The sequence below is a fragment of the Pseudophryne corroboree genome, unplaced genomic scaffold (assembly GCF_028390025.1).
Source record: "Pseudophryne corroboree isolate aPseCor3 unplaced genomic scaffold, aPseCor3.hap2 scaffold_478, whole genome shotgun sequence".
NCBI lineage: Eukaryota > Metazoa > Chordata > Amphibia > Anura > Myobatrachidae > Pseudophryne > Pseudophryne corroboree.
This window is the reverse complement of record NW_026970090.1, coordinates 170,975-194,757: the sequence shown is the minus strand read 5'-3', so window position 1 is coordinate 194,757 and position 23,783 is coordinate 170,975. Positions and strand designations below refer to the sequence as shown.

Here is a 23,783-nt window from a genome sequence, read left to right as displayed (position 1 = left end):
TACTAAAACTGGAGTCTGGTGGAGGGGTATAGAGGGAGGAGACAGTTCACACCCTTTGAAAGTCTTAAAGTGCCCATGTCTCCTGTGGATCCAGTCTATACCCCAAGGTTCTTAATGTGACCCCAGCATCATCTAGGACGTATGAGAAAACAAATAACGCACACATGAGGAGGAGAGAACTAAGGAAGCTATAAGGAGAAGAGGGGAGGGGGGGTTGAAAGGTAAGGTAGTAAAGGCATATTGGATAAACTACAACCTTATACATATTCATTAATGTACCAGTAGTTAGAAGTAGAAGAGCTCTAACAGAAACCACAAAGCTTATCTAAAGCCACACCACACTGGATATGCCCAATCTCATTTGATTTTTGAAGCAAAGCAGTATTGGACTTTGTTAATACATGGATGGGAGACTGCTTGGTAGTATCAGATTCTTTAGGTGTTTTTAAACTACCAACACCATTTTCTTGGTACATTCAATTTTTACATGTATTCTTTTATGTACCAGAAGTTAGAAGTAGAAGAGCTGTAATAAAAACCACCAGCTCATCTACAGCCACAGCACACTGGATTTGCCCAATTTCTCCTGATCATGGAAGCTGAGCAGTGTTGGTCCTGGTTTTAGTACTTGGATGGGAGACCACCAGGAAATACCAGGAGCTGTGTGTATTTTTACAATACTAACACCGTTCTCTTGATGCATTCCATTTTGAAACATTGGGGCAGATCTATTAAGCCTGGTGAACTGATAAAGTGCAAGGTGATAAAGTACCAGCCAGTCAGCTCCTAACTGTCATTTTTCAAACCCAGCCTGTGACATGGCAATTAGGAGCTGATTGGCTGGTACTTTATCACCATGCAAATTATCATTTCACCAGGTTTAATAAATCGTCCGCTTACTCATTTATGTACGAGTAGTTAGAAGTAGAAGAACTCTAACAGAAACCACTAAGCTCATCTACAGCCACACCACACTGTATATGCCCAATATCACCTGATTTTAGGCCTGGTTTGTTCTTGGATGTGAGACCACCTGGGAATACCAGGTGCTGTAGGTAGTTTTATACTACCAACACCGTTCTCTTGATGCATTCTATTTTGAAACTTATTCATTGATGTACCAGTAGTTAGAAGTAGAAGTTAGAAACAGCAAAAATCATCTACAGCCGCATCACACTGGATATGTCCAATCTCATCTGATGTTGGAAGCTAAGCAGTGTTGTGCCTGGTTAGTTTTTGGATTTCAGGTCCTGCCTTCTGGTTTGGCCACGGCACCTCGGAAATTCACCAAGGTCATGGCCGTGATGACGACCCTTCACCATCGGTGGACCAGGGAGGAATCTCTCCTCCCGATAAACATTCTGGAATTGCAGGCAGTGTTCAATTCATTGACACTGGCCCTGCCTCTAGTACAGAACAGGCCTGTTCAAGTACAATCGGACAACGCCACCACGGTAGTGTACACAAATCATCAAGGCGGCACTCGAAATTGCATAGCAAAGCTGGAAGTATCAAAAATCCTCAGTTGGGTAGAACGTCATCTGCCAGCAATATCGGCAGTGTTCATTCCCGGAGTCCTCAACTGGGAAGCGGATTTCCTCAGTCGTCAGGACGTTCACGCTGGAGAGTGGAGAGGCTGCAGCAGAAATGTCTGCACTGGTGTCAGTAGGTGACTGAGGCAGGGATGACTGGGAGATAGTGGGTGACTGAAGCATGTATGAGTGGGAGATAGTGGGTGACTGAGGCCGGGGTGACAGAGATAGTGGGTGACTAAAGCAGGGGTGACTGGTATAGTGGGTGACTGAGGCAGGGGTCGCAGGTATAGTGGTTAACTGAGGCAGCGGTGACTGGGAGATAGTGGGTAACTGGGGCAGGGGTGACAGGGAAAGTGTGTGACTCAGGCAGGGGTGATAGGGAGATAGTGGGCAGCAGATCACTGCCTTGCTGACAGCAGCACATCCCTGCTTCACTGACAACAGCACATCCCTGCCTCACTTATAGCAGCACATCCCTGCCTTACTGACAGCAGCAGATCACTGCCTCACTGACAGCAGCAGATCACTGCTTCACTGACAGCAGCACATCCCTGCCTCACTGGCAGCAGCAGATCCCTGCCTCACTGGCAGCAGCAGATCCCTGCCTCACTGGCAGCAGCAGATCCCTGCCTTACTGACAGCTGTATATAGGGCCTAATTCAGACCTGATCTCTGCTGTGCATATTCACACAACAGGAGATCAGGTCTGAAGTGTGTGTGTGTGCTGGTGCCGCAGTGCACCGGCACATGCCAGAGATGCGATCAGCATCTCTGCCCAGTGAGCGCCTCTGCCAACACATACTTATCTTGCATATGAGATCTCTTGATCATAAAGATAGTTCTCACAGGGTGAGGTTCATCCATTACATTTTAAAGTAGGAAGGTACAAATTACATATTCAAATTACATATATGTGCTGGATTCAAATGTTTTCCCCCCTTCCTTTCTCAATTGTGCCCATCAGCAGCTATTCTAATGTTGCTGCCAATGGGTGTGACACATTCATTTCTTCTGTGGGGTACACTGGACTCCACAAGGATTCACATTGGGGTGTAGAGTAGGATCTTGATCTGAGGCACCAACAGGCTCAAAGCTTTTGACTGTTCCCAAGATGCTCAGCGCCCCCTGCTCTATAACCTCGCTTCCATGAACAGGGAGCTCAGTTTGTAGTTGGTGCCTTCAGTAGCAGGCCACTTAACAGGGGGCTGCCTCAGGCAGCCTATTCTTAGCTATTAATTTTGACAAGAAAAGAAGAACTTTTTTTATAAGAATCTCCAAGGGCTGCAGCAGGCTAGGTCTAATAGACATCTTTACTGCAGCTCCATCACTCCCAGCGGCGCAGTATACTCCCGTGCCCTGGTTGCTGGGTCACTGCAGCGGAGGCTCCGGTTTCTTCCTAAGGTCAGTCACACACACACCGCCCTCCGGGATCACGAGGCCGCTGATGAAAGGGAGGTAAGGGGCTTCTGTGCCCACACTATACCGAGATCCAGCGTGGCTGTAGGGGGCGGGCCGTGTGCGCACTGGCGTGGACACTGATTACTGGGCAGCCGCTCCACTAGCCACCAGGGACAGTTAAGGAGCACAGCTCTGGGGGTTTTTCTCCTATATTAACCCCATTTTGTACTACCTGCACTGCATTGTGATAGGTAATAGAGCCTGATTCAGGTTGGATTGTAATCGCAAAGAGCTGCGCATTGGAAAATTCAGGGCTATGCCGTGTAGATGATGGCCTAACAGGAGGCTTTAAAATTTTCTTTCTAGTGTCCTTCGTTTGGAATTTTAAAGCCTCCTGTTAGGCCATCATCTACACGGCATAGCCCTGAATTTTCCAATGCGCAGCTCTTTGCAAAAGAGAGATATTGGCAAGGAAAAGCTGTCTTGTACCTTTGCATTTTTCTCCCAAACGAAGGACACTAGAAAGAAAATTTTAAAGCCTCCTGTTAGGCCATCATCTACACGGAATAGCCCTGAATTTTCCAATGCGCAGCTCTTTGCAAAAGAGAGATATTAGCAAGGAAAAGCTGTCTTGTACCTTTGCATTTTTCTCCCAAACGAAGGACACTAGAAAGAAAATTTTAAAGCCTCCTGTTAGGCCATCATCTACACGGCATAGCCCTGAATTTTTCAATGCGCAGCTCTTTGCAAAAGAGAGATATTGGCAAGGAAAAGCTGTCTTGTACCATTGGATTTTTCTCCCAAACGAAGGACACTAGAAAGAAAATTTTAAAGCCTCCTGTTAGTGCTTCATCTACACGGTATAGCCCTGAATTTTCCAATGCGTAGCTCTTTGCAAAAGAGAGATATTGGCAAGGAAAAGCTGTCTTGTACCTTTGCATTTTTCTCCCAAACAAATGTAGTTTGTTTTTGTCAATTACCATTTTAATAATAGGGTAAAAAAAATTAAGTAGATTTTTGAAAGAAAACAATACTGTCAATATACTATTAAAACAAATTAAAATGGTAAAAGTTATTGTACTTTAAGAAAACATAAAAGAGCTAACATATCAATCCCAGTTTTGGATTACTTTAATTAACAAAAAAAATGCATATAGCAGAGGATAGTTTCAATCTGCCTACCTCTGGGTAATGGGCCCAGCATGCTTCCATTGCAGTACTCTGCTGCACATGTAAGTGCAAGAGATCCTAAAGCACTCACTCATCATGGGAAAGTACCAATGTGTTTCTTCGTTGGTTGATGGAAGAAACATCTTAAAAAAACTCTCCAGATTTTTGACTTTTTAAAGTTTTTCTAGGAAAAGTTTTAGATGTATGCTTATTAGCCTTTGTCAGTAGACGCTTTTTGCGAAGTGTCTCTGTGGCGCAATCGGTTAGTGTGTCCGGCTACTAACCAAAAGGTTGGTGGTTCAATCCCACCCAGGGACGTAATTGACCTTGTTATCAGATTTTGGTGATCTTTAAGTAGACAAGTCAAAATTTCAAACCCCCTGTTATGGTGTAGGGTACCTGGCCTTTTCTGATGTAATCAGAGTTAGATTTGATTCAGTGATTTAATAAAAACAGCTAGGAAGCACAATTTAGCAGTGGGTTGCAGAGAAAAAGAAATATGCTGGCAAAAAAAATCCAATTGAGTGATTAAACAGCTCTTCATTTTCTGGCTTTATTTTTATGCTAACAAATTTGTTCTCTGAAAAGTGTCCACAAAGCCAAGTCTCTGATTAACACCTTTGTAGGGATGGTTTTTCACCTATTACTAAATTAAACTTGCTTCATTGGAAAGGCAGCAAGATGCATCCTCATTTCAATGTCTACTGAAATAATACAGGTTGACACCAGGAAACATTAACGCCACTGCATCCTTGCTGCTTTCTCATGTAGAAGTCTGTTTAATGTGAAAACAAGGTGATATCTAATTAGCACACAGGTAAGGAATTAAGAAAATCTTTATTTAAGGGTGAAGATGTTTCTCACAAAATCGTTGCCCCAATGCATCATTGAAATTCAAGCTGGAAAGATGATTTTAATATATCACTTGTACATTTTGTATTGCTCTTCTGGTGACAATGTAGTTTGTTTTTGTCAATTACCCTTTTAATAATAGGGTAAAGAAAATGAAGTGGATTTTTTAAAGAAAACTATACTGTCAATATACTATTAAAACAAATTAAAATGGTAAAAGTTATTGTACTTTAAGTAAAAATAAAAGAGCAAAAATATCAATCCCAGTTTTGATTACTTAAATTAACAAAAAAAAATGCATATAGCAAAGGATAGTTTCAATCTGCCTACCTCTGGGTTATGGGCCCAGCATGCTTCCATTGCAGTACTCTGCTGCACATGTAAGTGCAAGAGATCCTGAAGCACTCACTCATCATGGGAAAGTACCAATGTGTTTCTTCATTGGTTGATGGAAGAAACATCTTACAAAAACTCTCCAGATTATTGACTTTTTAAAGTTTTTCTAGGAAACGTTCTAGATGTATGCTTATTAGACTTTGTCAGTATATAATTTTTGCAAAGTGTCTCTTTGGCGCAATCGGTTAGTATGTCCGGCTACTAACCAAAAGGTTAGTGGTTCAATCCCAACCAGGGACGTAATTGACCTTGTTTACAGATTTTGGTGATCTTTAAGTAGACAAGTCAAAATTTCAAACCCCCTGTTCTGGTGTAGGGTACCTGGCCTTCTCTGATGTAATCAGAGTTAGATTTGATTCAGTGATTTTATAAAAACAGCTAGGAAGCACAATTTAGCAGTGGGTTGCAGAGAAAAAGAAATATGCTGGCAAAAAAAATCCAATTGAGTGATTAAACAGCTCTTAATTTTCTAGCTTTATTTTTATGCTAACAAATTTGTTCTCTGAAAAGTGTCCACAAAGCCAAGTCTCTGATTAACACCTTTGTAGGGATGGTTTTTAACCTATTACTAAATTAAACTTGCTTCATTGGAAAGGCAGCAAGATGCATCCTCATTTCAATGTCTACTGAAATAATACAGGTTGACACCAGGAAACATTAACGCCACTGCATCCTTGCTGCTTTCTCATGTGGAAGTCTGTTTAATGTGAAAACAAGGTGATATCTAATTAGCACACAGGTAAGGAATTAAGAAAATCTTTATTTAAGGGTGAAAATGTTTCTCACAAAATCGTTGCCCCAATGCATCATTGAAATTCAAGCTGGAAAGATGATTTTAATATATCACTTGTACATTTTGTATTGCTCTTCTGGTGACAATGTAGTTTGTTTTTGTCAATTACCATTTTAATAATAGGGTAAAGAAAATTAAGTGGATTTTTGAAAGAAAACAATACTGTCAATATACTATTAAAACAAATTAAAATGGTAAAAGTTATTGTACTGTAAGTAAAAATAAAAGAGCCAACATATCAATCCCAGTTTTGGATTACTTTAATTAACAAAAAAAAATGCATATAGCAGAGGATAGTTTCAATCTGCCTACCTCTGGGTTATGTGCCCAGCATGCTTCCATTGCTGTACTCTGCTGCACATGTAAGTGCAATAGATCCTGAAGCACTCACTCATCATGGGAAAGTACCAATGTGTTTCTTCGTTGGTGGATGGAAGAAACATCTTACAAAAACTCTCCAGATTATTGACTTTTTAAAGTTTTTCTAGGAAACGTTTTAGATGAATGCTTATTAGCCTTTGTCAGTACGTGCTTTTGCAAAGTGTCTCTGTGGTGCAATCAGTTAGTGTGTACGGCTATAAACCAAAAGGTTGGTGGTTCAATCCCACCCAGGGACGTAATTGACCTTGTTATCAGATTTTGGTGATCTTTAAGTAGACAAGTCAAAATTTCAAACCCCCTCTTATGGTGTAGGGTACCTGGCCTTCTCTGATGTAATCAGAGTTAGATTTGATTCAGTGGGGTATATTTACTAAGATTCGTATTTTTCAGAATCATGTTCAAGTTCAATCACGACTGACATCGACAGTGTAAATCTGCAACTTTTTGAATTGATTACGACTCATTTACTAAGCAGTCGTATTCGTATTTTCCGTATCTTCCGATGTCGATGTCATTCGTGTTTTTTTGCTGCTGAATGCGGCCGCGTTTGCTATTTTGCGGCCGCGTTGTTGCGTTTTTTTTACAACTGCGTCACAAGTCTGTTACGGCAGTGATTTTGAATTTGCGGCCGCGTTTTTACTCCTAAGTTTCGTTTACGTCACGCGGCCGTGATTGGTTGTATTCGTGAAGGAGGAGTGTCTGTGCATGTTACTATAAAAACGCCCCAAACACTCCGCACCTCGTGGGTTTAGCTAGTGGAGAGGAGAGAGGAAGGTGTATTTGGAGTTGGTGAGTTTGGTGGAGTTTTTGGTGGATTTGGAGAGGAGTTTGGTGATTGTTGAGTGCTGTACTGTGTGTGTTAGTAGTCTTGTGATCTTTGTAGTATTGTTTTTTCCCAGTTTGTAAACTTTTTTGTCCTTGTTTTTTTTTTTCAGTCTTTTGTCATTGTTTGTGAGTGAGTGAGCGTGTGTGTTGGCTGTGTGGTGTGTAGTAGGAGTAGTGGAGGAGTGTGTTTTGTGTTTTCATTTTTGTGTGTTTTATGTTGTTTGTCATGTCCGACTCAGAGGTCAGTGTGGTGGCGGAGGTTAGTGAGGTGGAGGCTGGTAGTGAGGTGGAGGCTGGTAGTGAGGTGGAGGCTGGTAGTGAGGTGGAGGGGGGTAGTGAGAGGGAGGAGGTTAGTGAGGAGGAGGAGGAGGGGGTGCCTGTTGCTGGATTTTCCAGTGATAGTGATGGTGTTGTGGCACCGCAGCCACGCACCACTACCAAGACTGGCAGGAATATAAAGTTCAGCTATGCTGAAAACATGGCGTTGGTGCGTGAGCTGATGAAGCACCATCGCCAATTGTTTGGTCAGGATGCTGCCAGGGTGTCCTCCCGCAGGAAGTCTGCCCTGTGGGGGCAAGTCATACTTGCTGTGAATAGTGAGGGTGTGGTGAGGCGGACAGAGGACACGTGCCGCAAGCGTTTCTATGATATTAAGCGGCGTGTCAAGGCCAAGATGGCCAAAGAGTCCAAATCTGCACGGAGAACCGGAGGTGGGCCACCTTTACGTGTAAGCTATCGGGACTGGGAGGAGCCTGTGCGGGCATTGATTCCTGGCGAAGTGGTGTCTGCTACTCATGTCCGGGATTCGGACCGACCCACGCAGGATGGTAAGTTTGTTTTGTAATATTGTTCTTAAAATGTCTGTAAAATTTAGTTAATTTCATTTTTAAAGTTTAAAGGATGATTTTTTTCTCACAAAACAGATTGCATGCCTATGCTCCCTTAAGGTGTGTTTGTGTTTTGAATGTTTTTTTTTCTTTTTTTGTTGCAATTTTTGGCGATAATGCTTGAACATGTGTGTTTGTTTAAAATCCACAAAAGGTTTTTGTTTTTTTAACAAACAGAAAAGCGGGGAAATTTTTAAAACATTACATTTTAAAAATATTTGCAAGTACTCAATCTCTGCAATATCTGAGACCAAAAACTTATTTTAAATAAATTTATTGTGTGCCACATCAAGTACATTTTGATATTCAACTCAAAATCATGAATGTAGAAGCTCTTAAGCTTAAAAATTTGTTTTAAACAAAACCATATAGATGCTTACAGTACATTAATGGTTTTCAGTGGGTCATTTTTCCAAAAACATGGTAATAATGTTGGGGTCACTTTTTCCACAGTCACACAGACCAGCCGCCCAGACAGGCCTCACACAAGTCAGGATGATGCCGGTATTGCAGGTAAGTCTTCACTGTAGTCACATATTCTGAAAACACATAGAAGTACAAAATATTAAGTTTAAATTTTGCACCTAGGTTCTGCTTCTGGAAGCCGACCTCCTGTAAGCCGCCCATCACAGGGCTTGGGCCACTTACCCAGGAGGCCAACTAAGACACGGCGTCTTGGCTCTGATTCCGCACCTCCATCATCCCCACCCAGGCGAAGACTTTCGGCAGTGTCACCCCAGCCACCACTGGCACTATTGTCGAGTTCGCAGAGTGATGAGGCCAGATCACCTCAGTTATCTGGTGAGTAAAAACATAAATTAAACACATAAGCAATAATATACACAGTACACTTAAGATGTTGTTAGTTGGTTTGGAGTTTACATGTTTTCCTCAACAATCAATGTGATGTAACGTCTTCAATTGCTCAAGGTGCTTTAATAAAATTAGATAAGGTCTTAGTGGATGGTCTAGACAACCTATTTGTATGAAAACAACAGATTTGAGGATACATTAAGCACACACACGTTCACATTTTTAAAAAAATATGAATAAAATTAAATGTTGGACCGAAATAAAAAAACCATTAGAGTGTTCACACATCGCCCCTGTCCAGTATGTAGATGGCTTACTTGCTCCGCTCCTCTGGACTATACAGGTAAGTAGTCTATATCGTGGTGAGGGGAGGGAATCTAACAGTGTAATGGTGTGGAGGGAAGTTAGTTAAGTGAGGAATATGCAAATTTGGCAATGTTTGCGCCTGTGTTGGTTTTTTAAAATATAAAAATTATAAATTGTTAACGTTGAGAAAAACAAGTGCTAATAATGCAAAAATGTAGTATTAGGAATGTATTAATGTGTTGCATTAGCCAGGCCAAATTAAAAAAAATTACAACATTGCATGTTGCCTACCCCATACAGAGCACAACTTGATGTCCGCCGAGGACCAGCAGGGACCAGAACAAGAGCCATCCTTCACACTGCAACTTACAGCTGTTGATCCAAGCATGCCAATACAGTTGCAGGATATACCCCAACCATCCATCAGTCCCCAACTGGCACAAGCTCCGCCCCCAAGCCAAATTCCTGGCGATTTTTGGGCCAGTTGGACAAGCCAACAGGCCCAAAGCAATGCCACCCTGACCCAACATACACAACACCTTGCCAGTCTGCCCCATCATCTACCGCGTATTAGTCGCAACTCGGGCAGACTGATAGTACAAGTAGGGAGAATGGCTACCTCAATGGAGCAAATTAGGGCTGAAAACAGCCAAATGAATGCACATTTATCCCGCATTATAGATGAGCAACAGCGACATCAGCAGGCACTCGTTCAGATCATTCAACACAATCAAGTGGTGAATGAGGCCTTATCCAGGATTGTAGCCAGCCACACTGCTACAAACACTCAGCTGATTGCCAGTTTAAATAATTTGAGCAGCAATATTGCTATGATGGGAGCTCAGCAAGTTACCTCCAGCTCGGGGACCACGACCCCTGTTCAAACGCCAGTAACCTCCCCTGTCCGGCGTTCCTCAAGAGCACGTGCCAGTGAGCCAGCACCCAGCACACACAAGCGAAAAAAATAACACCAATCTTTTTGTGCAAATAAATACAAAAATTTGTTAAAAAAAAACATTCCTGTGTCCGTCTCCAAAATTTTTTAAGCTGGTCTGTATGTATGTAGTTATGTTTTTCAAGGGTAATGACTGTAAATGTTTTGTTAGCATCAACTAAGCACAATGGACACACCACTATAAACAACAAACAGTAAGTAACAGAACACACAATAGAAAGTAGAGCAAAGTGTTTAGTGAAGGATAATTACAGCATAATAAAACTTACCTGTAAAATATCGCAGGATCACTTCTTGACGTACCTGCCTCCCTACAATTGTACTCACACTGTCACCAGATGTATCTAACTCCTCTGCTTGCTGACTGCTTTCTCCCTCACCATGTGCCAGATGTTGACTTAAACACAGATTATGGAGAAAACAGCAGCAGAACACAATCCGAGTCACCTTTGAGGGACTATACAACAAAAGGCCACCAGATTTATCCAGACACCGAAAACGTGACTTCAGCACCCCAAAACATCTTTCTATCACATTCCGCGTAGCCTTATGTGCATGATTATAACTGTGTTCAGCAGGAGAATCAGGTTGGGACAATGGAGTAAGGAGCCAAGAGTAGCAGCCGTAACCCCCATCACCTGAAAAACATATATAGTCAACATTAGGACATATGTTAGATTATTCTATCACCTCCTCCAAAATCTAGGCTGTGGTTAAAAGACATACACACATAACATTTTCAACATACCCAACAGCCAGCCATCAGGCATTTGTCCCTCCTCAAATTTATCGAAGAGCGATGACTGACTGAGGATGAAGGAGTCATGGCAGGCACCAGGGTAACCTGCAACAACACTCATAATTTTTAAATTTGCATCACAGACCACCTGGACATTAGTTGATTGATCCATATGCCTATTAGTATATATATACTGGCGGCCCTTAGGTGATCTCAGCTGAACGTGTGTGCAATCTATGGCCCCCAGCACATTGGGCATGCCTGCAAGCTCATAGAAAGCTACCCTGACAGCACTCCACTCCGACTCCTCAGTAGGGAAGCAGATTGAGGCTTTAATGTGTGGCTCCAACACATCCAAAACCTGAGTGGACATTAAATAAGCTAAGGTGAGTGTCATGTTAGGTATTCTCTACAATACTGTGGTGTTTCAACTTACACAAGCAACACTTAGCCATAACCGCATATGTATTTTTAGACTCACCTGCATCAAAAATCTTGAAAAGGTGGGCTGTGAGATCCCAATGACGTCGCCTGCCACAGCCTGGAAGCTCCCAGTAGCCATAAAGTGTAACACAGCCAGGAGTTTGTGTAGGCCTGAGACAGAGCGAGAGCGTGCTGTCTCAGGGTCTATGCCCAGTTTGACAAGGTCATACAGGTGGAAAATGTTGTTTCTATTTAGGCGGAACATCTGTATGACCCTATCATCGGACAATGCATTTAAGTTTAAACGCCCTCTAAAAAAACGAGGCTGGCGCAGCCTCCGCGGTACCTGGACAACCTGTTGGCCATGTTCACTTACCTGGTCCTGATTCCTGGAAGCCTCATGGAGCAGTCTAACGTATCCCACAGCCAACAAAAAACCATTGCCACACACTACAGCCGCCATTTCAGAGTGAGAGTAGTTCAGAATGTGCCTGAAACACTTTTATAGGCCCAAAAAAACAGGTGTGAGTAATGGATAATTAAGTTCACATGTAAACGCGGTTTTCAAAGGCTGGCGCGTTTTTTTTTAGGAAAAAAATGCGAATCGTAATTTTTCGCGGCCGCGAAATCATTTTCGCGGCAGCAAATGCAATTACGAATGGTTAATAAATGACCGAGATTCATATCTAAACAGGCGTAATTTGACCGATGGTGTATTCATTCGTAATTTTGAACTTGGACTAGCAAAAAAATACGAATGACCTCATCACTGCCGTGATTAGTGTTTAGTAAATGACCGAGATGACACTTTGAAGAAAAAACGCCATCTCGGTCAAAATCGGGAGCTTAGTAAATATACCCCAGTGATTTTATAAAAACAGCTAGGAAGCACAATTTAGCAGTGGGTTGCAGAGAAAAAGAAATATGCTGGCAAAAAAATCCAATTGAGTGATTAAACAGCTCTTCATTTTCTGGCTTTATTTTTATGCTAACAAATTTGTTCTCTGAAAAGTGTCCACAAAGCCAAGTCTCTGATTAACACCTTTGTAGGGATGGTTTTTCACCTATTACTAAATTAAATTTGCTTCATTGGAAAGGCAGCAAGATGCATCCTCATTTCAATGTCTACTGAAATAATACGGGTTGACACCAGGAAACATTAACGCCACTGCATCCTTGCTGCTTTCTCATGTGGAAGTCTGTTTAATGTGAAAACAAGGTGATATCTAATTAGCACACAGGTAAGGAATTAAGAAAATCTTTATTTAAGGGTGAAGATGTTTCTCACAAAATCGTTGCCCCAATGCATCATTGAAATTCAAGCTGGAAAGATGATTTTAATATATCACTTGTACATTTTGTATTGCTCTTCTGGTGACAATGTAGTTTGTTTTTGTCAATTACCCTTTTAATAATAGGGTAAAGAAAATTAAGTGGATTTAAACAAATTAAAATGGTAAAAGTTATTGTACTTCAAGTAAAAATAAAAGAGCAAAAATATCAATCCCAGTTTTGATTACTTAAATTAACAAAAAAAATGCATATAGCAAAGGATAGTTTCAATCTGCCTACCTCTGGGTTATGGGCCCAGCATGCTTCCATTGCAGTACTCTGCTGCACATGTAAGTGCAAGAGATCCTGAAGCACTCACTCATCATGGGAAAGTACCAATGTGTTTCTTCGTTGGTTGATGGAAGAAACATTTTACAAAAACTCTCCAGATTATTGACTTTTTAAAGTTTTTCTAGGAAACGTTCTAGATGTATGCTTATTAGCCTTTGTCAGTAGGGACTTTTCGTGAAGTATCTCTGTGGCGCAATGGGTTAGTGTGTCTGGCTACTAACCAAAAGGTTGGTGGTTCAATCCCACCCAGGGACGTAATTGACTTTGTGATCAGATTTTGGTGATCTTTAAGTAGACAAGTCAAAATTTCAAACCCCCTGTTATGGTGTAGGGTACTTGGCCTTTTCTGATGTAATCAGAGTTAGATTTGATTCAGTGATTTAATAAAAACAGCTAGGAAGCACAATTTAGCAGTGGGTTGCAGAGAAAAAGAAATATGCTGGCAAAAAAAATCCAATTGAGTGATTAAACAGCTCTTCATTTTCTGGCTTTATTTTTATGCTAACAAATTTGTTCTCTGAAAAGTGTCCACAAAGCCAAGTCTCTGATTAACACCTTTGTAGGGATGGTTTTTCACCTATTACTAAATTAAACTTGCTTCATTGGAAAGGCAGCAAGATGCATCCTCATTTCAATGTCTACTGAAATAATACAGGTTGACACCAGGAAACATTAACGCCACTGCATCCTTGCTGCTTTCTCATGTAGAAGTCTGTTTAATGTGAAAACAAGGTGATATCTAATTAGCATACAGGTAAGGAATTAAGAAAATCTTTATTTAAGGGTGAAGATGTTTCTCACAAAATCGTTGACCCAATGCATCATTGAAATTCAAGCTGGAAAGATGATTTTAATATATCACTTGTACATTTTGTATTGCTCTTCTGGTGACAATGTAGTTTGTTTTTGTCAATTACCCTTTTAATAATAGGGTAAAGAAAATTAAGTGGATTTTTTAAAGAAAACTATACTGTCAATATACTATTAAAACAAATTAAAATGGTAAAAGTTATTGTACTTTAAGTAAAAATAAAAGAGCAAAAATATCAATCCCAGTTTTGATTACTTAAATTAACAAAAAAAAAATGCTTATAGCAAAGGATAGTTTCAATCTGCCTACCTCTGGGTTATGGGCCCAGTATGCTTCCATTGCAGTACTCTGCTGCACATGTAAGTGCAAGAGATCCTGAAGCACTCACTCATCATGGGAAAGTACCAATGTGTTTCTTCTTTGGTTGATGGAAGAAACATCTTACAAAAACTCTCCAGATTATTGACTTTTTAAAGTTTTTCTAGGAAACGTTTTAGATGAATGCTTATTAGCCTTTGTCAGTATGGACTTTTGCAAAGTGTCTCTGTGGCGCAATCAGTTAGTGTGTATGGCTATTAACCAAAAGGTTGGTGGTTCGATCCCACCCAGGGACGTAATTGACCTTGTTATCAGATTTTGGTGATCTTTAAGTAGACAAGTCAAAATATCAAACCCCCTCTTATGGTGTAGGGTACCTGGCCTTCTCTGATGTAATCAGAGTTAGATTTAATTCAGTGATTTTATAAAAACAGCTAGGAAGCACAATTTAGCAGTGGGTTGCAGAGAAAAAGAAATATGCTGGCAAAAAAATCCAATTGAGTGATTAAACAGCTCTTCATTTTCTGGCTTTATTTTTATGCTAACAAATTTGTTCTCTGAAAAGTGTCCACAAAGCCAAGTCTCTGATTAACACCTTTGTAAGGATGGTTTTTCACCTATTACTAAATTAAACTTGCTTCATTGGAAAGGCAGCAAGATGCATCCTCATTTCAATGTCTACTGAAATAATACAGGTTGACACCAGGAAACATTAACGCCACTGCATCCTTGCTGCTTTCTCATGTGGAAGTCTGTTTAATGTGAAAACAAGGTGATATCTAATTAGCACACAGGTAAGGAATTAAGAAAATCTTTATTTAAGGGTGAAAATGTTTCTCACAAAATCGTTGCCCCAATGCATCATTGAAATTCAAGCTGGAAAGATGATTTTAATATATCACTTGTACATTTTGTATTGCTCTTCTGGTGACAATGTAGTTTGTTTTTGTCAATTACCATTTTAATAATAGGGTAAAGAAAATTAAGTGGATTTTTAAAAGAAAACAATACTTTCAATATACTATTAAAACAAATTAAAATGGTAAAAGTTATTGTACTTTAATGAAAAATAAAAGAGCAAAAATATCAATCCCAGTTTTGGATTACTTTAATTAACAAAAAAAAATGCATATAGCAGAGGATAGTTTTAATCTGCCTACCTCTGGGTTATTGGCCCAGCATGCTTCCATTGCAGTACTCTGCTGCACATGTAAGTGCAAGAGATCCTGAAGCACTCACTCATCATGGGAAAGTACCAATGTGTTTCTTCGTTGGTGGATGGAAGAAACATCTTACAAAAACTCTCCAGATTATTGACTTTTTAAAGTTTTTCTAGGAAATGTTTTAGATGAATGCTTATTAGCCTTTGTCAGTATGTACTTTCGCAGAGTGTCTCTGTGGTGCAATCAGTTAGTGTGTACGGCTATAAACCAGAAGGTTGGTGGTTCAATCCCACCCAGGGATGTAATTGACCTTGTGATCAGATTTTGGTGATATTTAAGTAGACAAGTCAAAATTTCAAATCCCCTCTTATGGTGTAGGGTACCTGGCCTTCTCTGATGTAATCAGAGTTAGATTTGATTCAGTGATTTTAGAAAAACAGCTAGGAAGCACAATTTAGCAGTGGGTTGCAGAGAAAAAGAAATATGCTGGCAAAAAAATCCAATTGAGTGATTAAACAGCTCTTCATTTTCTGGCTTTATTTTTATGCTAACAAATTTGTTCTCTGAAAAGTGTCCACAAAGCCAAGTCTCTGATGAACACCTTTGTAAGGATGGTTTTTCACCTATTACTAAATTAAACTTGCTTCATTGGAAAGGCAGCAAGATGCATCCTCATTTCAATGTCTACTGAAATAATACAGGTTGACACCAGGAAACATTAACGCCAATGCATCCTTGCTGCTTTCTCATGTGGAAGTCTGTTTAATGTGAAAACAAGGTGATATCTAATTAGCACACAGGTAAGGAATTAAGAAAATCTTTATTTAAGGGTGAAGATGTTTCTCACAAAATCGTTGCCCCAATGCATCATTGAAATTCAAGCTGGAAAGATGATTTTAATATATCACTTGTACATTTTGTATTGCTCTTCTGGTGACAATGTAGTTTGTTTTTGTCAATTACCATTTTAATAATAGGGTAAAGAAAATTAAGTGGATTTTTGAAAGAAAACAATACTGTCAATATACTATTAAAACAAATTAAAATGGTAAAAGTTATTGTACTTTAAGTAAACATAAAATAGCTAACATATCAATCCCAGTTTTGGATTACTTTAATTAACAAAAAAAATGCATATAGCAGAGGATAGTTTCAATCTGCCTACCTCTGGGTAATGGGCCCAGCATGCTTCCATTGCAGTACTCTGCTGCACATGTAAGTGCAAGAGATCCTGAAGCACTCATCTCATAATGGGAAAGTACCAATGTGTTTCTTCGTTGGTTGAGTTAAGAAAATTCTTACAAAAACTCTCCAGATTATTGACTTTTTAAAGTTTTTCTAGGAAACGTTCTAGATGAATGCTTATTAGCCTTTGTCAGTATGTACTTTTTGCAAAGTGTCTCTGTGGCGCAATCGGTTAGTGTTTCTGGCTACTAACCAAAAGGTTGGTGGTTCAATCCCACCCAGGGACATAATTGACCTTGTGATCAGGTTTTGGTGATATTTAAGTAGACAAGTCAAAATTTCAAACCCCCTCTTATGGTGTAGGGTACCTGGCCTTCTCTGATGTAATCAGAGTTAGATTTGATTCAGTGATTTTATAAAAAACAGCTAGGAAGCACAATTTAGCAATGGGTTGCAGAGAAAAAAAATATGCTGGCAGAAAAATCCAATTGAGTGATTAAACAGCTCTTCATTTTCTGCCTTTATTTTTATGCTAACAAATTTGTTCTCTAAAAAGTATCCACAAAGCCAAGTCTCTGATTAACACCTTTGTAGGGATGGTTTTTCACCTATTACTAAATTAAACTTGCTTCATTGGAAAGGCAGTAAGATGCATCCTCATTTCAATGTCTACTGAAATAATACAGGTTGACACCAGGAAACATTAACGCCACTGCATCCTTGCTGCTTTCTCATGTAGAAGTCTGTTTAATGTGAAAACAAGGTGATATCTAATTAGCACACAGGTAAGGAATTAAGAAAATCTTTATTTAAGGGTGAAGATGTTTCTCACAAAATCGTTGCCCCAATGCATCATTGAAATTCAAGCTGGAAAGATGATTTTAATATATCACTTGTACATTTTGTATTGCTCTTCTGGTGACAATGTAGTTTGTTTTTGTCAATTACCCTTTTAATAATAGGGTAAAGAAAATTAAGTGGATTTTTTAAAAAATAATTATACTGTCAATATACTATTAAAACAAATTAAAATGGTAAAAGTTATTGTACTTTAAGTAAAAATAAAAGAGCAAAAATATCAATCCCAGTTTTGATTACTTAAATTAACAAAAAAAAATGCATATAGCAAAGGATAGTTTCAATATGCCTACCTCTGGGTTATGGGCCCAGCATGCTTCCATTGCAGTACTCTGCTGCACATGTAAGTGCAAGAGATCCTGAAGCACTCACTCATCATGGGAAAGTACCAATGTGTTTCTTCGTTGGTTGATGGAAGAAACATCTTACAAAAACTCTCCAGATTATTGACTTTTTAAAGTTTTTCTAGGAAACGTTCTAGATGTATGCTTATTAGCCTTTGTCAGTACTTACTTTTTACAAAGTGTCTCTGTGGCGCAATCGGTTAGTGTGTCTGGCTACTAACCAAAAGGTTGGTGGTTCAATCCCACCCAGGGACGTAATTGACCTTGTTATCAGATTTTGGTGATCTTTAAGTAGACAAGTCAAAATTTCAAACCCCCTGTTATGGTGTAGGGTACCTGGCCTTCTCTGATGTAATCAGAGTTAGATTTGATTCAGTGATTTTATAAAAACAGCTAGGAAGCACAATTTAGCAGTGGGTTGCAGAGAAAAAGAAATATGCTGGCAAAAAAAATCCAATTGAGTGATTAAACAGCTCTTCATTTTCTGGCTTTATTTTTATGCTAACAAATTTGTTCTCTGAAAAGTGTCCACAAAGCCAAGTCTCTGATTAACACCTTTGTAGGGATGGTTTTTCACCTATTACTAAATTAAACTTGCTTCATTGGAAAGGCAGTAAGATGCATCCTCATTTCAATGTCTACTGAAATAATACAGGTTGACACCAGGAAACATTAACGCCACTGCATCCTTGCTGCTTTCTCATGTGGAAGTCTGTTTAATGTGAAAACAAGGTGATATCTAATTAGCACACAGGTAAGGAATTAAGAAAATCTTTATTTAAGGGTGAAAATGTTTCTCACAAAATCGTTGCCCCAATGCATCATTGAAATTCAAGCTGGAAAGATGATTTTAATATATCACTTGTACATTTTGTATTGCTCTTCTGGTGACAATGTAGTTTGTTTTTGTCAATTACCATTTTAATAATAGGGTAAAGAAAATTAAGTGGATTTTTGAAAGAAAACAATACTGTCAATATACTATTAAAACAAATTAAAATGGTAAAAGTTATTGTACTGTAAGTAAAAATAAAAGAGCCAACATATCAATCCCAGTTTTGGATTACTTTAATTAACAAAAAAAAATGCATATAGCAGAGGATAGTTTCAATCTGCCTACCTCTGGGTTATGTGCCCAGCATGCTTCCATTGCTGTACTCTGCTGCACATGTAAGTGCAATAGATCCTGAAGCACTCACTCATCATGGGAAAGTACCAATGTGTTTCTTCTTTGGTGGATGGAAGAAACATCTTACAAAAACTCTCCAGATTATTGACTTTTTAAAGTTTTTCTAGGAAACGTTTTAGATGAATGCTTATTAGCCTTTGTCAGTATGTGCTTTTGCAAAGTGTCTCTGTGGTGCAATCAGTTAGTGTGTACGGCTATAAACCAAAAGGTTGGTGGTTCAATCCCACCCAGGGACGTAATTGACCTTGTTATCAGATTTTGGTGATCTTTAAGTAGACAAGTCAAAATTTCAAACCCCCTCTTATGGTGTAGGGTACCTGGCCTTCTCTGATGTAATCAGAGTTAGATTTGATTCAGTGGGGTATATTTACTAAGATTCGTATTTTTCAGAATCATGTTCAAGTTCAATCACGACTGACATCGACAGTGTAAATCTGCAACTTTTTGAATTGATTACGACTCATTTACTAAGCAGTCGTATTCGTATTTTCCGTATCTTCCGATGTCGATGTCATTCGTGTTTTTTTGCTGCTGAATGCGGCCGCGTTTGCTATTTTGCGGCCGCGTTGTTGCGTTTTTTTTACAACTGCGTCACAAGTCTGTTACGGCAGTGATTTTGAATTTGCGGCCGCGTTTTTACTCCTAAGTTTCGTTTACGTCACGCGGCCGTGATTGGTTGTATTCGTGAAGGAGGAGTGTCTGTGCATGTTACTATAAAAACGCCCCAAACACTCCGCACCTCGTGGGTTTAGCTAGTGGAGAGGAGAGAGGAAGGTGTATTTGGAGTTGGTGAGTTTGGTGGAGTTTTTGGTGGATTTGGAGAGGAGTTTGGTGATTGTTGAGTGCTGTACTGTGTGTGTTAGTAGTCTTGTGATCTTTGTAGTATTGTTTTTTCCCAGTTTGTAAACTTTTTTGTCCTTGTTTTTTTTTTTCAGTCTTTTGTCATTGTTTGTGAGTGAGTGAGCGTGTGTGTTGGCTGTGTGGTGTGTAGTAGGAGTAGTGGAGGAGTGTGTTTTGTGTTTTCATTTTTGTGTGTTTTATGTTGTTTGTCATGTCCGACTCAGAGGTCAGTGTGGTGGCGGAGGTTAGTGAGGTGGAGGCTGGTAGTGAGGTGGAGGCTGGTAGTGAGGTGGAGGCTGGTAGTGAGGTGGAGGGGGGTAGTGAGAGGGAGGAGGTTAGTGAGGAGGAGGAGGAGGGGGTGCCTGTTGCTGGATTTTCCAGTGATAGTGATGGTGTTGTGGCACCGCAGCCACGCACCACTACCAAGACTGGCAGGAATATAAAGTTCAGCTATGCTGAAAACATGGCGTTGGTGCGTGAGCTGATGAAGCACCATCGCCAATTGTTTGGTCAGGATGCTGCCAGGGTGTCCTCCCGCAGGAAGTCTGCCCTGTGGGGGCAAGTCATACTTGCTGTGAATAGTGAGGGTGTGGTGAGGCGGACAGAGGACACGTGCCGCAAGCGTTTCTATGATATTAAGCGGCGTGTCAAGGCCAAGATGGCCAAAGAGTCCAAATCTGCACGGAGAACCGGAGGTGGGCCACCTTTACGTGTAAGCTATCGGGACTGGGAGGAGCCTGTGCGGGCATTGATTCCTGGCGAAGTGGTGTCTGCTACTCATGTCCGGGATTCGGACCGACCCACGCAGGATGGTAAGTTTGTTTTGTAATATTGTTCTTAAAATGTCTGTAAAATTTAGTTAATTTCATTTTTAAAGTTTAAAGGATGATTTTTTTCTCACAAAACAGATTGCATGCCTATGCTCCCTTAAGGTGTGTTTGTGTTTTGAATGTTTTTTTTTCTTTTTTTGTTGCAATTTTTGGCGATAATGCTTGAACATGTGTGTTTGTTTAAAATCCACAAAAGGTTTTTGTTTTTTTAACAAACAGAAAAGCGGGGAAATTTTTAAAACATTACATTTTAAAAATATTTGCAAGTACTCAATCTCTGCAATATCTGAGACCAAAAACTTATTTTAAATAAATTTATTGTGTGCCACATCAAGTACATTTTGATATTCAACTCAAAATCATGAATGTAGAAGCTCTTAAGCTTAAAAATTTGTTTTAAACAAAACCATATAGATGCTTACAGTACATTAATGGTTTTCAGTGGGTCATTTTTCCAAAAACATGGTAATAATGTTGGGGTCACTTTTTCCACAGTCACACAGACCAGCCGCCCAGACAGGCCTCACACAAGTCAGGATGATGCCGGTATTGCAGGTAAGTCTTCACTGTAGTCACATATTCTGAAAACACATAGAAGTACAAAATATTAAGTTTAAATTTTGCACCTAGGTTCTGCTTCTGGAAGCCGACCTCCTGTAAGCCGCCCATCACAGGGCTTGGGCCACTTACCCAGGAGGCCAACTAAGACACGGCGTCTTGGCTCTGATTCCGCACCTCCATCATCCCCACCCAGGCGAAGACTTTCGGCAGTGTCACCCCAGCCACCACTGGCACTATTGTCGAGTTCGCAGAGTGATGAGGCCAGATCACCTCAGTTATCTGGTGAGTAAAAACATAAATTAAACACATAAGCAATAATATACACAGTACACTTAAGATGTTGTTAGTTGGTTTGGAGTTTACATGTTTTCCTCAACAATCAATGTGATGTAACGTCTTCAATTGCTCAAGGTGCTTTAATAAAATTAGATAAGGTCTTAGTGGATGGTCTAGACAACCTATTTGTATGAAAACAACAGATTTGAGGATACATTAAGCACACACACGTTCACATTTTTAAAAAAATATGAATAAAATTAAATGTTGGACCGAAATAAAAAAACCATTAGAGTGTTCACACATCGCCCCTGTCCAGTATGTAGATGGCTTACTTGCTCCGCTCCTCTGGACTATACAGGTAAGTAGTCTATATCGTGGTGAGGGGAGGGAATCTAACAGTGTAATGGTGTGGAGGGAAGTTAGTTAAGTGAGGAATATGCAAATTTGGCAATGTTTGCGCCTGTGTTGGTTTTTTAAAATATAAAAATTATAAATTGTTAACGTTGAGAAAAACAAGTGCTAATAATGCAAAAATGTAGTATTAGGAATGTATTAATGTGTTGCATTAGCCAGGCCAAATTAAAAAAAATTACAACATTGCATGTTGCCTACCCCATACAGAGCACAACTTGATGTCCGCCGAGGACCAGCAGGGACCAGAACAAGAGCCATCCTTCACACTGCAACTTACAGCTGTTGATCCAAGCATGCCAATACAGTTGCAGGATATACCCCAACCATCCATCAGTCCCCAACTGGCACAAGCTCCGCCCCCAAGCCAAATTCCTGGCGATTTTTGGGCCAGTTGGACAAGCCAACAGGCCCAAAGCAATGCCACCCTGACCCAACATACACAACACCTTGCCAGTCTGCCCCATCATCTACCGCGTATTAGTCGCAACTCGGGCAGACTGATAGTACAAGTAGGGAGAATGGCTACCTCAATGGAGCAAATTAGGGCTGAAAACAGCCAAATGAATGCACATTTATCCCGCATTATAGATGAGCAACAGCGACATCAGCAGGCACTCGTTCAGATCATTCAACACAATCAAGTGGTGAATGAGGCCTTATCCAGGATTGTAGCCAGCCACACTGCTACAAACACTCAGCTGATTGCCAGTTTAAATAATTTGAGCAGCAATATTGCTATGATGGGAGCTCAGCAAGTTACCTCCAGCTCGGGGACCACGACCCCTGTTCAAACGCCAGTAACCTCCCCTGTCCGGCGTTCCTCAAGAGCACGTGCCAGTGAGCCAGCACCCAGCACACACAAGCGAAAAAAATAACACCAATCTTTTTGTGCAAATAAATACAAAAATTTGTTAAAAAAAAACATTCCTGTGTCCGTCTCCAAAATTTTTTAAGCTGGTCTGTATGTATGTAGTTATGTTTTTCAAGGGTAATGACTGTAAATGTTTTGTTAGCATCAACTAAGCACAATGGACACACCACTATAAACAACAAACAGTAAGTAACAGAACACACAATAGAAAGTAGAGCAAAGTGTTTAGTGAAGGATAATTACAGCATAATAAAACTTACCTGTAAAATATCGCAGGATCACTTCTTGACGTACCTGCCTCCCTACAATTGTACTCACACTGTCACCAGATGTATCTAACTCCTCTGCTTGCTGACTGCTTTCTCCCTCACCATGTGCCAGATGTTGACTTAAACACAGATTATGGAGAAAACAGCAGCAGAACACAATCCGAGTCACCTTTGAGGGACTATACAACAAAAGGCCACCAGATTTATCCAGACACCGAAAACGTGACTTCAGCACCCCAAAACATCTTTCTATCACATTCCGCGTAGCCTTATGTGCATGATTATAACTGTGTTCAGCAGGAGAATCAGGTTGGGACAATGGAGTAAGGAGCCAAGAGTAGCAGCCGTAACCCCCATCACCTGAAAAACATATATAGTCAACATTAGGACATATGTTAGATTATTCTATCACCTCCTCCAAAATCTAGGCTGTGGTTAAAAGACATACACACATAACATTTTCAACATACCCAACAGCCAGCCATCAGGCATTTGTCCCTCCTCAAATTTATCGAAGAGCGATGACTGACTGAGGATGAAGGAGTCATGGCAGGCACCAGGGTAACCTGCAACAACACTCATAATTTTTAAATTTGCATCACAGACCACCTGGACATTAGTTGATTGATCCATATGCCTATTAGTATATATATACTGGCGGCCCTTAGGTGATCTCAGCTGAACGTGTGTGCAATCTATGGCCCCCAGCACATTGGGCATGCCTGCAAGCTCATAGAAAGCTACCCTGACAGCAC

The 23,783-nt window shown here is 40.2% G+C and overlaps 2 long non-coding RNA genes and 2 other non-coding genes across 4 annotated transcripts; all 4 read left to right on the top strand.

The window, feature by feature from the left end:
• The first annotated feature begins 8,687 nt into the window (after nucleotides 1-8,687).
• Nucleotides 8,688-9,740, top strand: LOC135028489 (uncharacterized). Its single transcript, XR_010224791.1, has 3 exons — nucleotides 8,688-8,750; nucleotides 8,826-9,038; nucleotides 9,657-9,740. It is a non-coding gene; the product is annotated as an uncharacterized LOC135028489 (long non-coding RNA).
• Nucleotides 9,741-16,786: 7,046 nt separating this feature from the next.
• On the top strand, nucleotides 16,787-16,860 carry TRNAS-ACU (transfer RNA serine (anticodon ACU)). Its single transcript has one exon. It is a non-coding gene; the product is annotated as a tRNA-Ser (tRNA).
• A 1,096-nt stretch (nucleotides 16,861-17,956) lies between these two features.
• On the top strand, nucleotides 17,957-18,030 carry TRNAS-ACU (transfer RNA serine (anticodon ACU)). Its single transcript has one exon. It is a non-coding gene; the product is annotated as a tRNA-Ser (tRNA).
• A 3,096-nt stretch (nucleotides 18,031-21,126) lies between these two features.
• On the top strand, nucleotides 21,127-22,179 carry LOC135028490 (uncharacterized). Its single transcript, XR_010224792.1, has 3 exons — nucleotides 21,127-21,189; nucleotides 21,265-21,477; nucleotides 22,096-22,179. It is a non-coding gene; the product is annotated as an uncharacterized LOC135028490 (long non-coding RNA).
• The last annotated feature ends 1,604 nt before the right edge of the window (nucleotides 22,180-23,783 follow it).